We start from the raw sequence: 15,302 nt of genomic DNA on the forward strand, positions 1-15,302 counted from the left end.
AATATAAATATTAATGTCGCGTTAATGTCAGGAAAAGTGATATTTTAATTGTGATTGCCCAGGGCCAATAACCACAAACAACTCTGTAAATTGGAAATGAAAACTTTCGAATTGTCAGATTTTAACAATGAATTAACAAAATTAATTATTTGTAAAATAATTTAAATAAATTTGTGTGAACTGTTTAATTTGACAACGATCAACGTATTTTTCACGCGTTTAGCTTGTTATAATTTACGAGTTTCCTTCATTCCAATAAAAAATAATAGAAAAAACAGGTGTGGTGAATACGGGCCCAGAAAAAAATATGAGTACACGCGAATCTACATGGATAGGCACAGTGGCAAACAATCTACCATAATTGTGAAAGATGGCTTTTAAAAAACAAAACAAATGACAAACAAAGAGGAAACAAAACTACAACACACATTCTTTATATAATTAATTTTAACATTTGGGTTTCCGCCTTAAAACAGTTTTACCTTTCAGATGTATAGGTACCAGGCGTGTTCTAATCGTTTTGTTTGTTGAACATTCGGCGTAGAATTCAGATCTGTTGTATTCAATGGAAGGCCTCCATTTCAAGAAGAATGACCCGTCTTCCGAATATGTTGTAACATTTGGCCCATGCATTGTTTGAAATTGTGTGCCACCTTCCATTATGTATCTCCATTCTACCTTACATCCCCAAGGGTATAACGGTGTCGCTTTCAGTGTTACCTCCCTGTTCACAAAGGCGGGTCCTACCACTGATAAAGTTCCATACTTGTTCTCTGCTGCACAGACGTAGTCAACAAGAGCTGATATAGAAGTAGCAAACAAATTACATACACACATGTCACACTCAATAACGGCTGAAACTGTTAATACTATAATTAGTATTATTATGAAAAATCATATAGTTAATTAACAAGTTGGACACTATAAGGTTGAAGCAATTAAGCATCCGAAATTATCTGAACATTCATAAACGTATGAATCTAAAATAAAAAAGGAAATAAACGTTACATTGCTTTTTCTATTTCTTTTAGCATAAACATTAATTCGCATAGAAAAAGAATTAGTACGCAGTTGAAGTAGTATTAGTAGTAGTATTAGAAGTATTATTATTGTTATTATTATTATTAGTAGTAGTAGTAGTAGTCGTAGTAGTAGTAGTAGTAGTAGTAGTAGTAGTAGTAGTAGTAGTAGTAGTAGTAGTAGTAGTAGTAGTAGTAGTAGTAGTAGTAGTAGTAGTAGTAATAATAGTAGTAGTAGTAGTAGTAGTAGTAGTAGTAGTAGTAATAATAGTAGTAGTAGTAGTAGTAGTAGTAGTAGTAGTAGTAATAATAGCAGTAGTAGTAGTAGTAGTAGTAGTAGTAGTAGTAGTAGTAGTAGTAGTAGTAGTAGTAGTAGTAGTAGTAGTAGTAGTAGTAGTAGTAGTAATAATAGTAGTAGTAGTAGTAGTAGTAGTAGTAGTAGTAGTAATAATAGTAGTAGTAGTAGTAGTAGTAGTAGTAGTAGTAGTAATAATAGTAGTAGTAGTAGTAGTAGTAGTAGTAGTAGTAGTAATAATAGTAGTAGTAGTAGTAGTAACAGTTGTTACTTATTATTTTAGACACAGACCTTCCATATAATTTCCATAAGGAAGTTATGCGTTGTTCACCGTTTCAGTCCACAATTGTTTAACTTGCGTACCGGAAACGCTTAAGTCATGCTCTGGACTTGACAATGAGTTGAACTGATGTTACATCATTGTAAAGAAAAGAAGGTTTCATCTGCAGACATACGCTATATTCATTATTCTTATAATTTATCACAAAAGGGAAATACTGTAGGTTTAAAACTGTTCTTTATAATTAATGTTGCATCATTAAGTTGCTCAAACCGCAATCGAAGCCACGAGTGAAGATATTGTTGTTTAAAGATCACGATTGAAATGAAATACGATCTCAGACTAAAATCAACAAATGTTAGGTTCAGTTTACCGTTTCCTGTACGATATTCATTGGCTAGATTTAGAACCTCTTGTCATGAACTCCATATTGAAATTGGTCGATGTTTTAGTATTGATAGAGATGATCGCTTTTGTATGTTTTAAGGAATGAATTGCGGGGTTGATGTCATTATTGGGGTATGAACGCAATTGGGCTTGTCAAAGTGTGTGGAGTCCGAATTGCATTCATATCCCCGATAATGACATCAAGCCCACAATTCTTTACTTATATTTACACCAATAGTTCATTATATCATTCAAGAATTGTTAAAACAACACTTCATTTCATTTAAGAAAACCTTTCAGTAATCCTTTCTTACATATTCTGAAAATGGTAAGGCACGACTGTAACCGTCACAATAACGCGGGGAAAGATCAGCCACTTGCAATCATTTTTGAACGTAAAATTGAAACACTTATGGTAGCAATACATTTAAAATATAATAAGTTAATACTTTCTAAAATGTTGATTTATATTTTACGGGAGCTGCTGACACAATACCAATAACAAGATCAATAGTTTTCATGTATATTGTTATGTGATGAATTATTATCCGAACATATCCAAAAAGAGGAGGTACGTGCAAAACTCTTCGAGGTCCTACGCCAGAATGACGATTACCCGTTTGAACGTAATCGTGAGTTGAAGCGAAGAATGAACTCGCGCCTCGGAGACAGCGCTTGCGTGAAAAATGGCACGTGATATACATACCATTACTTCAGTGATCGAGGGAGACGACTTCCATTTATTGACCGACCTCCTTGGCAACCCAAAGAAGCATAAATCACGACCGTCCACGTTCGAAACACCGACGTCTCAAGGGACGACAACGTGTGAGTGTGCCGCCGATGTTCAGGTCCTAAAAGACACTGTTAAGTCTCTACAAGCTGAATTGCTTCTTATTAAACAGAAGCAAGCAACGATCGACAACGATAAAACAACAGATGTTAAATCGCTTAAAAAGTCTGTCGACACAATGCAAGAAACCATGAATAACTCGGAAATGTATATGTCGGCTACGTGTACAAACTTGACGAAACATTTACAAGATCTCGATTCCCGGTTCTCTAATGATCGCTCCAGGTGTAAGGAAAAATCACTTTCAGACACGGAGTGTATTAAAACTATGCAGCATAACATTCTAAACATAAACGCTGTGTTGCCGCATATTCAAACATCTATTGGGAATATTCAAGGTTTCATACAAACCAAATTCCACCAACTCGACACTAACGTACGACAGGGTACACTGTCCCCAAACGAGTATAATGAACCAGAGAGACGTCATGAAAACAGTCGATCCCAGTCTTCTTATGACGTTGATGTGGCCGCTCAACCAAGATACAGTGCTGAGCGTATAGACAATTCCAATCAAATGACTGCTAAAAATAGTCAAACAGCAACAACACCTCAGAGTCCTATCGACAACGCGTATTGCAGAAATGACACAATAAGTGATGGGTCGGATCCAAAGCGCATCCCGACGCGTGTTTCCGCCAGAACGACCTACAAGAAGAGAGCACTTCCAAAACATCAGAAACAAGACATTGCATCGACGGCTCCGAACATCAACTTTGATGTAATAAACGATGAACGTTCTAGGATACAAGAACGCCGAAACCATACATTTAATCAACATAACAGTCGTCGAATGTATGACGCAGACGTCGCTGAGCACACCGATGTGGGCGACAGTGATGGCGAATTCGAGAAATATGTTCAAAAGCGAACCAAACATTTATATATAGGTGGTTTTAAACCATCCATAACCGAAGACAAAATTGCCAACTATATCAATAAACGCGGCCCAAAGGTTACTCATGTAGCTATATTTCCAAGCCGGCGTTACAACAAAGTCGTGGTGCGCGTTAACGTAGAAGACGATGATACGGCCGCTCTTCTCACGGACGACCCGGAGTTCTGGCCACGTGGTATAACGTGTCGGCCTTGGGCCAGGCAGAGATCGAATAGGTTTCAGGGCCCACATGAAAATGACGTCACTTCCGGAAACCGACGGGGACCACAGGCTTCAAACGAAAACCTCCAAAACCACGGCTTCTTTGACAGTAACCAATACGAGGTGTTAAGTATTGAATAACATTTTCTTTTGTATCATGCCACTTCAAACATTAAATATAGCAACCTGGAACGCAACAGGTATAATGTCTAGTGCAAGCTATTTAAATGAACTTCTTACAATGAATAATATTGACATATGCGGCGTCTCTGAGCATTGGTTGTTTCACAAGGATTTACACTTTATGGGCTGTATACACAGTAACTTTTCACATTATTCAGTGGCAGATCCAGATTTATTAACTGTAAGTAAGAGACGTGTTGGTAAAGGAGGACTCTCAATATTATGGAACAAACGATTTAATGATATTGTTTCACCGCTTGTGCTTAATTCGAAGTATATTATAGGCATAGAAATTAATATTAGCCCAGGGCATTATGTATTTGTATTTCAAGTTTATGTACCATGTAAGAACCACAATACAGCACTATTTGATAATTGCATTGATGATATTGAAAACATAATATGCAGTTACATAAATAGAGGCAATATTTATGTTATGGGAGATTATAATACAGAACTCCCCTCCAGGCATCAAACATCAATTACCTTAGACTCGAGGGGTAAGAAACTTGTTGATTTAATGATACGACACCAGTTAGTCGCTGTAAATGGTTTATCAATTTGTACAGGAGCGGAGTTCAGTAATGTACCATATAATAGTACGAGAGAAACTCTTATTGACCATATGTTAATTCAAAGTGAGAATGTTGATAATGTTGTATATTGTAAAATGCCAAATGATAATTGTATTAATGTATCAAGCCACCGTCCTATCATTATAAACATGAAAGTACAAGTAACAGTACAGAGAAAAATTAATACAGACATTATAAATTGGAAGAACATAAAAGGTTCTTATATAACTCAGTATACTGAGTGCGTGCAGAATAGTGAAATTTTAAATAATTTGTTAGAGAAGAATATTAACACAACAGATGACATTGATTATTTGTATCGTACCTTTGTATCAACGTTACATACGATTTCTAAAAAGTGCATCCCTAAACCACGATATAAACCATATTTAAAGCCATATTGGGACCAGACTTTGGCTGTTTTACATAAAAATATCCAAATTCGACGAAAACAATGGATAGATGATAATCAACCAAGGGGGGATGAATTTAATACGTACGTCGAATACAAAAATGCAAAGGCTCTGTTTAGAAGAAAACATAGAGAACGCGCGCAAGGTTATATTGAAAAACTAGAAGCAGAGATTGATCAAGCTGCTGAAATTGACAATAATGAGTTTTGGCGCTTAATTAACAAACGTCGCAAGTCAACAACTAACCAAAAAGTGTTTGAAATGACATTTGGCGACCGTAGATGTAATAATTCTCAAGATATAAACAATGGTTGGGAAGAACATTTTTCTGATCTATACAGAATTGACATTGATCCGAGTTTTGATGATGAACACCTTTTAACGTGTGAAGAAAGGTTGAACATCATCAAATCTAATCTGCCAGTAGGAACTTATGTTGACTTCCATCTAACAGAAAAAGTAATTTTACAATGTTTGAAAACTTGCAAAAAAGGAAAAGCAAGTGGCTATGACAAAATTAATTATGAACACTTAATATACGGCGGACAAAAAAACAATTCTGTTATTATTACGTCTGTTTTACAATATTACAAAATTTGCTCATTTCCCTATTGACATGAAAAGAGGCATAATCACGACTTTATACAAAGGCGGGAACAAAAAGAAAAGCGATCCGAATAGCTATCGTGCTATATCATTGTGCTCTACAGTACTGAAACTTTATGAAAAGGTAATTCTATTTGACATGAAAGGTGAAGACTGGCTTACGTGCAATAACCTCCAAGGTGGCTTTCAAAAACATTTTAGTTGTATTATGACGTCATTTCTTGTTCGTGAAAGCATATATTTCACAAGGGAAAACAATAGTAAGCTGTATACATGCTCACTTGATGTTCGTCAGGCGTTTGATCATGTTAATTTTACAATTCTGCTTACAAAGTTATACGATGCCGGTGTTAACCCATATTTGTTAAAAGTTTGCATTAATATGTTCGAAAACGTTTATAGTTGCGTACGAACACAAGGATTGGTATCCAAATGGTTCCCTATACAACAAGGAACGAGACAGGGCCAGTGCTGGAGTCCATTTTTGTATCTCCTCTACATTAATAATCTTATGCACACAATTGAGAAATCAAGGAACTCGTTGACTATATTAGACGCCAGTGTAGGTTGTCCAACGCATGCCGACGACATGGTACTACTCTCGCTCAGCAAAAAATGGCCTGAGCGAACTAATGAACATTTGTTATTCTAATTCAATCAAAGGACGATATCAGTATAATGCTAGTAAAACAAAAGTAGTTGTATTTAACGAATCAAAGTCGATGTTCACACGTAGTGAACGATCGTGGTATTTAGGAAGAGACTGTGTAGAAGAGACAGTTAGTTACGTGCATCTCGGGGTATTATGCGACAAGTATATGAACTTAAATAAGAGTATAGAAGATGCATGCAGTAAATTAAGAAAAACCTATTTCGGTCTTACAGATTGTGGGGCATCAGATGACCAAAGTCTACACCCCCTAACCATGAAACATTTGTACGAAACGATAGTACTTCCAAAGGCTTTATACGGTTGCGAGGTTTGGTACAATATCTCAGTAACACAATTAAACTCCCTTAATCGTGTCCATAAACAATGTATTAAGTCGATTCAAGGATTTTCACGCGCATGTAGATCAGACATAGCACTAGGCTCTATCGGTATTTTATCTATTAACTACATAATAGACAAAAGAAAACTTTTGTTCTTCGGACAACTTTGCAAACTGGACCCCGCGAAAACCGTTAAACGAATATTCATATACAGACTTCTTGAATTCCTCGAGAATCCAAGTCAAATAACAGGATTTTTCCCCGACATATACAAAATATTATGCAAATACAATTTTTTGGTTTATGTAAACCAGTATCTAGAAAATGGCACGTTTCCAGAAATGTGTACGTGGAAAAACCTAGTTAAGAAATCTATCTATGAAGTTGCTAACGCAGAATATCAATCAAGGCTATTGAGTGAAGACAGTGGTTTTCTGTCTATAAATAATGAAATATCACCATGCATTATATGGAGGTTCAGTCAAATATATCGCGAGCAACTCAAATATTGCAGGACGGTGGCTCTAGCTCTAAGTAAAATTTTTAGTAGACCCTACGTTACTAAGTGCACACTATGTTCTGATCAAACGTATTTCATTTCAGAACATGTTTTGTTATTTTGTCGTTCGAACGATACTACTAGGCAGTGCCTTTGGCGAAAATTAAGTTTAATGTTCACAGTAAATCAGTATGACGAATTTTGTCAAATGCATTATTCCGAACAATTATTAGAAATGATGTCCGGTTTCCGATCTTTTACGCTCAGCGACCACAGTCGAGTACATATTTTCAAGACGGTACTACGATACTTACATTTTCTTAGCAAGCCACTGGCTCATTTTTTACCGCATATGTAATTACATGTACAATGTGTGTAAACATACCCTCTTTTGAAGTCTCGTTCATTTGGGTTGTTTTTTGTAAAAGTAACTATCTATTTCACTATGCTTACTTTACTTATAAATATCACTCCTTTTATATCATTGTCATAACTCTATCTAAAATGCAGGACGATATGTAATGTAGGGACATGTCATTTATTTCCCATACTTTGTATTGTTGTGTACCCTGAAATTGATGCCATGCATATCATGTTCCTATTCTTTTCTATGTTATGATTATATATCAACTGTATATTCATGTATTGTATGTTATAAATATGTAATGCTCTCCATTGTTGGAGGAATAAAAGAATCTATCTATCTATCTATCTATTTTTAATGTCTTGACAAAAAAAGCATTTTTTATGCGATTTGATTCCTTCCCCTTTCATTCTGAAAATTATTATTCTTGCCATTGTTTATTTCCACACATTGCTCAAACAATCCCCCAGTCAGAATTTGATGCCTTTATTTATATTTTTCTCCTAATTAAATATTGTTCTCATTAAACATATATAATCTTCCAAATTGTTAAATCTTATTCTACCACTTATTGTGTAAGTAAAACAATTCGGAAAGAAGCATAATTAACTCTGCCTTCGTTGTAATCCTGTTTGGCCTTGTTGCAAGCTCTAACAGCGGTTACTTCATTTTGCTGGAGTCACGCATATCACGTGATGATGATGATGATGATGATGATGATGATGATGATGATGATGATGATGATAAATGACGATGGTGATGACAACATATATTGAAAAATATAAAATACATCAGAATTTGAAAACTGACCAATTAATAAAACATAAACGCTTAAATTGCATGTATATAAATCTTTATGAATTCCGTCTGCTTGGACACCTTTAATAGAATGATTTTCTGAACGTTCCGCTGTCAGAGTTCGTCATGAATAACAGCTAAACCGATATTGGCCAAGTTGTTCAATAATGTAATCGTTGACGGACAACTATCAACTGATCAAGCAATGAGCAGGGGAACTTATCATACAATGCCAATGGAATCAATAGACACAAGCAAAATCTCAAAGGCAGTGATCACTTTTGTCGAAAATAGCTGGATTTCCGCTATAGAAATTTTGCATTATAGCCTTCCGACGTAGTATTTATCTAAAATCACTTTGATTCTTGCAACATTCAATGCTTGTAAAACAAAACTTTCACTTTTATGCTTTGAAATATCAAACATCAAAGTTAATGTTGATTTGCACACAAGGCCGTCATAAATAGAACTGTCAAAAAGTAAATTCTGACAGGTTTGTCGAAGTGTTTGGAAAAACTAAACCCCTAATGAAACTCGGGTAAATACCGGAGGTAGTGCACCGTAAGCAGGGTAGACTGCGCCATGTTTCATTAAAATTAATGAATAAATAAAAAAGTTACCTTTGCCCTTATGCTAAGCAAAATATTGCTATCCAACGTAGCATAATGACGTCACCTATCACGTGGTTAACACATACTTCATGACAACAATTTGTTCGCAAGTATTTCTACCACATTTTATAGGAGATCCGTTCAATAACGCTATTTTCAAACTCAATTAAATCAGTTTTTGTTTCATGATCACCCTTTCAATTGAAAACATATTAGAAATGTACCAAACATGTTTAATCAGTTAATGTCAGCTACATACAACTTTCCATGAATTATATTACGACAATAATAATATTGTTATTTGACTTCAGGGTCGACACTTACTATATTCCTCAGGGATCCCAAAGAGACATCACCACCTGAAATCAACTGGCTCTTCTTGAAATCAGTTGCGTTTGTTCTATATGTTTGTATAAGCTTTAATATGCCTCTTTTCCCAAATAATTTTACATTACGTTGTATGTGGTAGAAGGGCTCTTAAAGAATTCAGTTTAACATTTTAGAAATGTACGTATACAGCTGCTTTAAAAATTAAAAACACACACAAAAGTCTTAGAATCCGAATCATAGTGAGCACTCAACAGGCTTTTATTTTTTGCATGTTTTAGCAATTTCATCATGAATTTGCATGCTTGAGAGGTTAACATCTAGTGTATGCAGACCTGTTTTCATCCAAATATGTATTAATTACAAGCGAAGAGGATGCAGATCGATTTGAATGTGATTTGAAACCGGAAGTAGACTAGTAAAACGTACAGTGTGCTTTTAATACCTCTTAAGCTGAATAATCAAAAAATAATTTTTTAACCGTTAATCAATTTCTGCTTGAAAGTAACATGTATTTTGGATTATTACATACCTTTTTACCAAAAAAAGTATGTTGACCTGTCGGAAACACCTGACGTTGTTGTCCTCGGAGATCCGGGAAACTGGTAGTGATGAAATCTGAGCTACTTTAATTATTTCTCATAACTTTTATTTCAAGTGCATTTCATATTGTTATCAAATTTCCTGAAAGCCAATCTGTTAAATCTATAAAAAATCCAATTGTGGTGTATATATAACATGCGATGGAAGAAAAATATGATACGCCTACTAAAATAAATATTTAAATGAGTCAGCAGCATCCATGTGCCACCACATCTAACACCAACATGTTTTGTTTTTGGACAATATAAAAGTAAGTAGTCATGTACGTTGATTATTAAGCGACATTAAAATTAACAATTATGCATGTATTTAAACTTAAATCAAAGTCAACCGTCGCCATATGAAGGTGTTCCAGATTTCACAAGACGTTCCGAAAACGAATATCCCCGACGTATGCATAAAGGTCAGCATCTGGGTAGTGCTGTCGGGTAATAACTATGTAAGATTGTTATTGTATTACTGTCAGTGAATAATTCAAGGAGTGTAAACCACTTAAGGGATAAAACCACTATTCCATTTTGAGATCTTCAAAAGTACTGATATGGGCAACAAGGCTATCACATATGGTTAATGATGCTATATGTAAATGTGAAATTAAAATGGATAACAGTAATATAGTTTTTAATGCCAACATGTATTAAGTCACACTATCATACGTGTGCACAAACTTAAATTTACTAAATTTTATGTTCATCACCCTCCGAAGGGTAGAGTCAGACATTCAGGGATTTAGTTGCCATTGCAGTTTCTTGTTTAAGACTGCAAGAAATCAACCAATTTCAATTTGAAATAAATAGTTGCCTCATTTATTGGCTTACTTTTACATTAGGTCTACGATTGTATTAAAAATAAAACACACACTATTTTTTCCAAAAGCTGCAGAGATTATTATTAATCGACGTTATCGTAGATATTTGATAATAGTTTCAGGACCAACAACACAAGTTTTTACAATAATATACAAGCAATTCACCTCAGTTACGAGCGAAGTGGGTGAGGTAACTGATGTTGCCACATTTTGTAAAGGTCAACTTTTAGTAGCTAGTGTGCGTTAAACGTTACAGAGAGAACATCTATCCGCATACTAGTTATTGAATGGTTAATCTTCGCCTTCTTGTAGCGAATCCGATGTATCGTTTAATATATTGATCAAAGCAATGGACACACAATCAAACAAGGCGTAAGTATATTTATATAGGTTTGACAGTACTCCGCTTTTATATCCATCAGCAGCCGATTGTATAAAAGTGGATAATTCTTTGGTTTGGCCAAAGTTAGTCGAACGGTTTTTTGATTGGTCAATATTTATCCGATAATTACAATTAACCAATCAAATCATTTAAATGTGTAACCTAACCAAAAGATAACATGTAGACACCTTAACCAAGTTTTATATAATTGGCTGCAGTAAACTGGCCTAAAGGTCGAGAGCATAGAGTTTTGTATTTCAAAAACCCATCGGATAATTACTTTTCAAAATCATTTTTCAATGGGGATATGCTACGATTAAAATATTGTATTCTAAACCTTACATTTTCATAAAAGATTGACACATTTTATTTGAGTTATTCATAATAGCTGGGACAAAACTTGGATATATTATCATGTAAACCGGTTTAACACCATCCCAAGTGAAATATTCAATTCACTAATCGTCAAAGACGGTAACTCGAACACAGTTCCAACAAATTTATATTTACATTTAAATGGTCATGGAACCTTCGTCTTTTGCCTTGTGGCGTTGTAAGTCCAGTGGGGAAAGTGTCAGTTGTGACTTGTGATTATTAACATAATTCTAGTTGTTGTTTAATCCGGCTGGAATTCCTATAATTTCATTGCATGATTTGTTCAACCGTGATTAATGAAATACTTTAAAAATATTCTACTGCGCATTGTGTTTCGAAACTTATCATTTCCGGTCATTGTCCATTTAAAGTAATAGTGCAACCACCAGCGATACAATCATATTGTGTGGTTATTGTATTGTGTGGTTACATATACTATTGTGACTCCTTTAAAACAATTGCGACCTTCGGACGATTATTTTTAATGAAACATTGCGGAGTCGAATCCTCGTATAATAGAGCTAGTTGGTGACACATTCCTGGCTACCACCATTTATGAATACGATACCTCTAATTCTTGCATTGCCGTACATTAACGCGCACTTGTAATGGAAAACTATTGTCGGTATCATTTTATTTCTGGCTTCGGTAAGTTGTTCCGTTGTTTTTCTAACAACTGATATAACAACTGATATTATATAAGTTGTGTCAATCTTGTAATTTTGTAGTTTTCGCGTTCTTTATACTTGGATGAGGACCTGTGATAAACATGTAAAGAAGACGAAGAGTACTAGTAGTTGTGGTAAAAAGCGAAAGTAGTTTAATTTCATGCTTTCCAGTGGTTTATTTAAATATAATGGAGGATTGTATATCGGTAAACTTACCGTTTGAAATAGCGAGTTAATCTAAAAAAAAAAAAAATATTTTCTCAGATTTAACCCATTCATTATTAAAATAATAACATAAATGCTCACAATGCCGGGAAGAAAATTCAGTGACGTCATTTAATATCGTTTGCAGAATGACGTCATTTGGTTGAAATGTTCCTATTTAATTTCAAATATATTTTGATTTTGTTAAATTATAAGCATGGACAAAAGAGAAGAGTTGTTTGTATCAGTTTAAGAATGCTATACAATCGTGAATATTTCGCTCATGGCATAGCCACCCGTGTAATACTACTTTAGGTGCTCAATCGGTGAAATATACAAAGTTTACTCTTTGAGAAGCTATCGATCAATTATTTTGAAATTGTTCTAAAAACTCGACTTAGGACCTTAATGCCTAATAAACTCAACAGTCAAAGTGACAGACGAGCTAAATGACGAGCCTGTTATATTTGGAATTAGCATCGATGTGTATGGTAATCGTGGGCAACCATCGGAAATTGCCATTATTTTACATGTTGTTGTTGTATTTTAATGTCGGGTTGAATGTCGATTCCTGACAAAACAAGTATTGCAAGCCCGAACTTCTAGATCTTCGTTGATTAAACTAACGATAGGTATATTCATTCATCGTATGCAATCTTCGTGTACATTGTGGCTCATACCTGATATTTCAGCTCTTTTTGGTTACATCTGTGCAGCCAGGCACCAGTATGGAACTATATCATTGGTCGGGCCAGCTTTTGTGAACAGGGAGATAACACTGAAAGTAATACCGTTCTACCCTTGGGATTGTAAGGTAGACTGACGATACAAATTTGACGGTGAAACACAATTACAAACAATGAATGGGCCACATGCTAAAAGATATTTGAAGGATGGGTCATTATGATTTAAATGGAGGGCTTTTATTGAATACAACAGTTCTCTCTTCTTCGCCGGATGTTCAACAAACACAACAATAAGAACACGTTTAGTATCCTTAAATATAAAACGTAAATATCAAATATTATCAAATATTATTCGTTACACTCATAGTAAGTATGAAGTGTTTTAGCACATTTGTTTTAAGCACACTCGAGCTTTTTGTTGATTTTTTATTTGGTTTTATTTGAAGTCTACTAAAACAAATAATAAAATAAATAAAGGTAATTAATTTCTATTTGGCCTGATTGTTTCTATTAAGTATTAATTTTGCTATCAATGCACATAAGGTAGACATTTGATTTTGCTGTAACAAAACATTTTTACGTAATAAATTACAGACATTTATGGACGATGTGGCGCTCTCGTCCCTCTTAGCCCGGTTGTTCGCAGCGCCGACGTCAAACTGGGATATTTTCCATCTGACGCTGCCATACGGTACAATACATTACATAGACGATTATGGAAGAAAAACATCGAATATATACTGTTACACATAGGCGGTCATTACTAAGAGGAAACATCATCTGAATATTTGTACATATTAACTATATTCAACTTTAATGAAAGAGACGAGGGATCATATAGTTTAGAATGCAATTCAGATAATAGTACGGAATCTGTGTAGCTTTATATTTCAGGTACCTTACATGTAGTTCATTGAGGATACCGGCAATTAGTTTATTATGTATGCTTGAAAATAAAACATGAGTCATATAAGTGTAAAGGTAATAATGTTTGACTGCTTATAATAAACACACCCCAGCAATGTAACCAACATTTTCATCGGTACTGGAAAGGTTATGTATAATTCAAAATGATTTTAACGAGTAGATTGTTTGTTGTTGTTTTTCAGAAACACCGAGTTTACCAGTCCTCGGTCCAAAGTACACCGACTTTAACACAACAGAATACATTTATGTTTATGCAGGGTCCGATATTTATTGCAAAACAATGAATGGAACAGCACCTGTTCAAGTCGTACTTTTACTTGGACATAATTCATATTTTCTTGCTGAAAGCGAATTGAACAAAGGGTTGTACTGATTCCACAACGTCCATCAACAAATGAAAGAAATGTCAAGACGGAATGTGACATGTCAGGTTTCTAATGCAGCTCTTGAAACACCTTACGAAGTGCGCGGTATTCTATGCAACGTAGGTACGCAAGTAGGATATGTATAATAACATTTAACTGCGTGGAGGTTAAAATTAAAGTGACACTCTTATTCAAAAACAATACAAACACATATAGAAAAGACTCCAATTTTGAGTGATAAACCTCAAACTTCTTACTAAACAATGCACTTTTGGAAAATATTAAATACTAATACCAAGGTTATGACCGTATATTTACTAGCTGAAAACGCAAAAATATTAAATTATTGATGAATGCTAAAAGATTTACTGTGATCTACTATCATTTCATATGGTAGAAATACCGTGTTTGCTGCACTTACCTTTCAGATTAAACTCGGTACCCCTCATAAGAACCATTGATTTTTTTACATTTATTCATCCTTTTTGGTATATTGAAATAATTGTATTAATTGTGTTAATTCTATTTTGGAGTAAGAGTGCATCTTTAATGGATCGTATAATTATATTACTCATGCTGTTAATCATTGTGTTTTACTTCCAGAAAAAGTAGCCTGCCTGTTCTCACAGTTCGCGCATTCCTTCATGGAGAAAGTTCTACTTCAATTTGTGCGCAATGCTATCCCAGCTCCGTTAATAGAATTATGCATTGACGACGTCTTGCTAAGAGATGTTCAACAAATCGATGTATTTAATGGATCTTCAAATACGTTTACTAGCACTACAACGGTGACAAAGACTAACAAGCTTTGGAATGGAAAAGAAATGTGCTGCACCAGGAAAAGCAATTACGATTTTGGTTTAACAGGTGTGTCAGGATGCAAAACATCATAAAATGTAAGTTTATTCTATGTTGGTACGGCCCCGAGGTTGATTAAAATATTTAACTGTTAGGAACTCATGGCATTCTATAATTTTTACTT

The sequence above is a fragment of the Mya arenaria genome, chromosome 9, assembly GCF_026914265.1.
Source record: "Mya arenaria isolate MELC-2E11 chromosome 9, ASM2691426v1".
Classification (NCBI taxonomy): Eukaryota; Metazoa; Mollusca; class Bivalvia; order Myida; family Myidae; genus Mya; species Mya arenaria.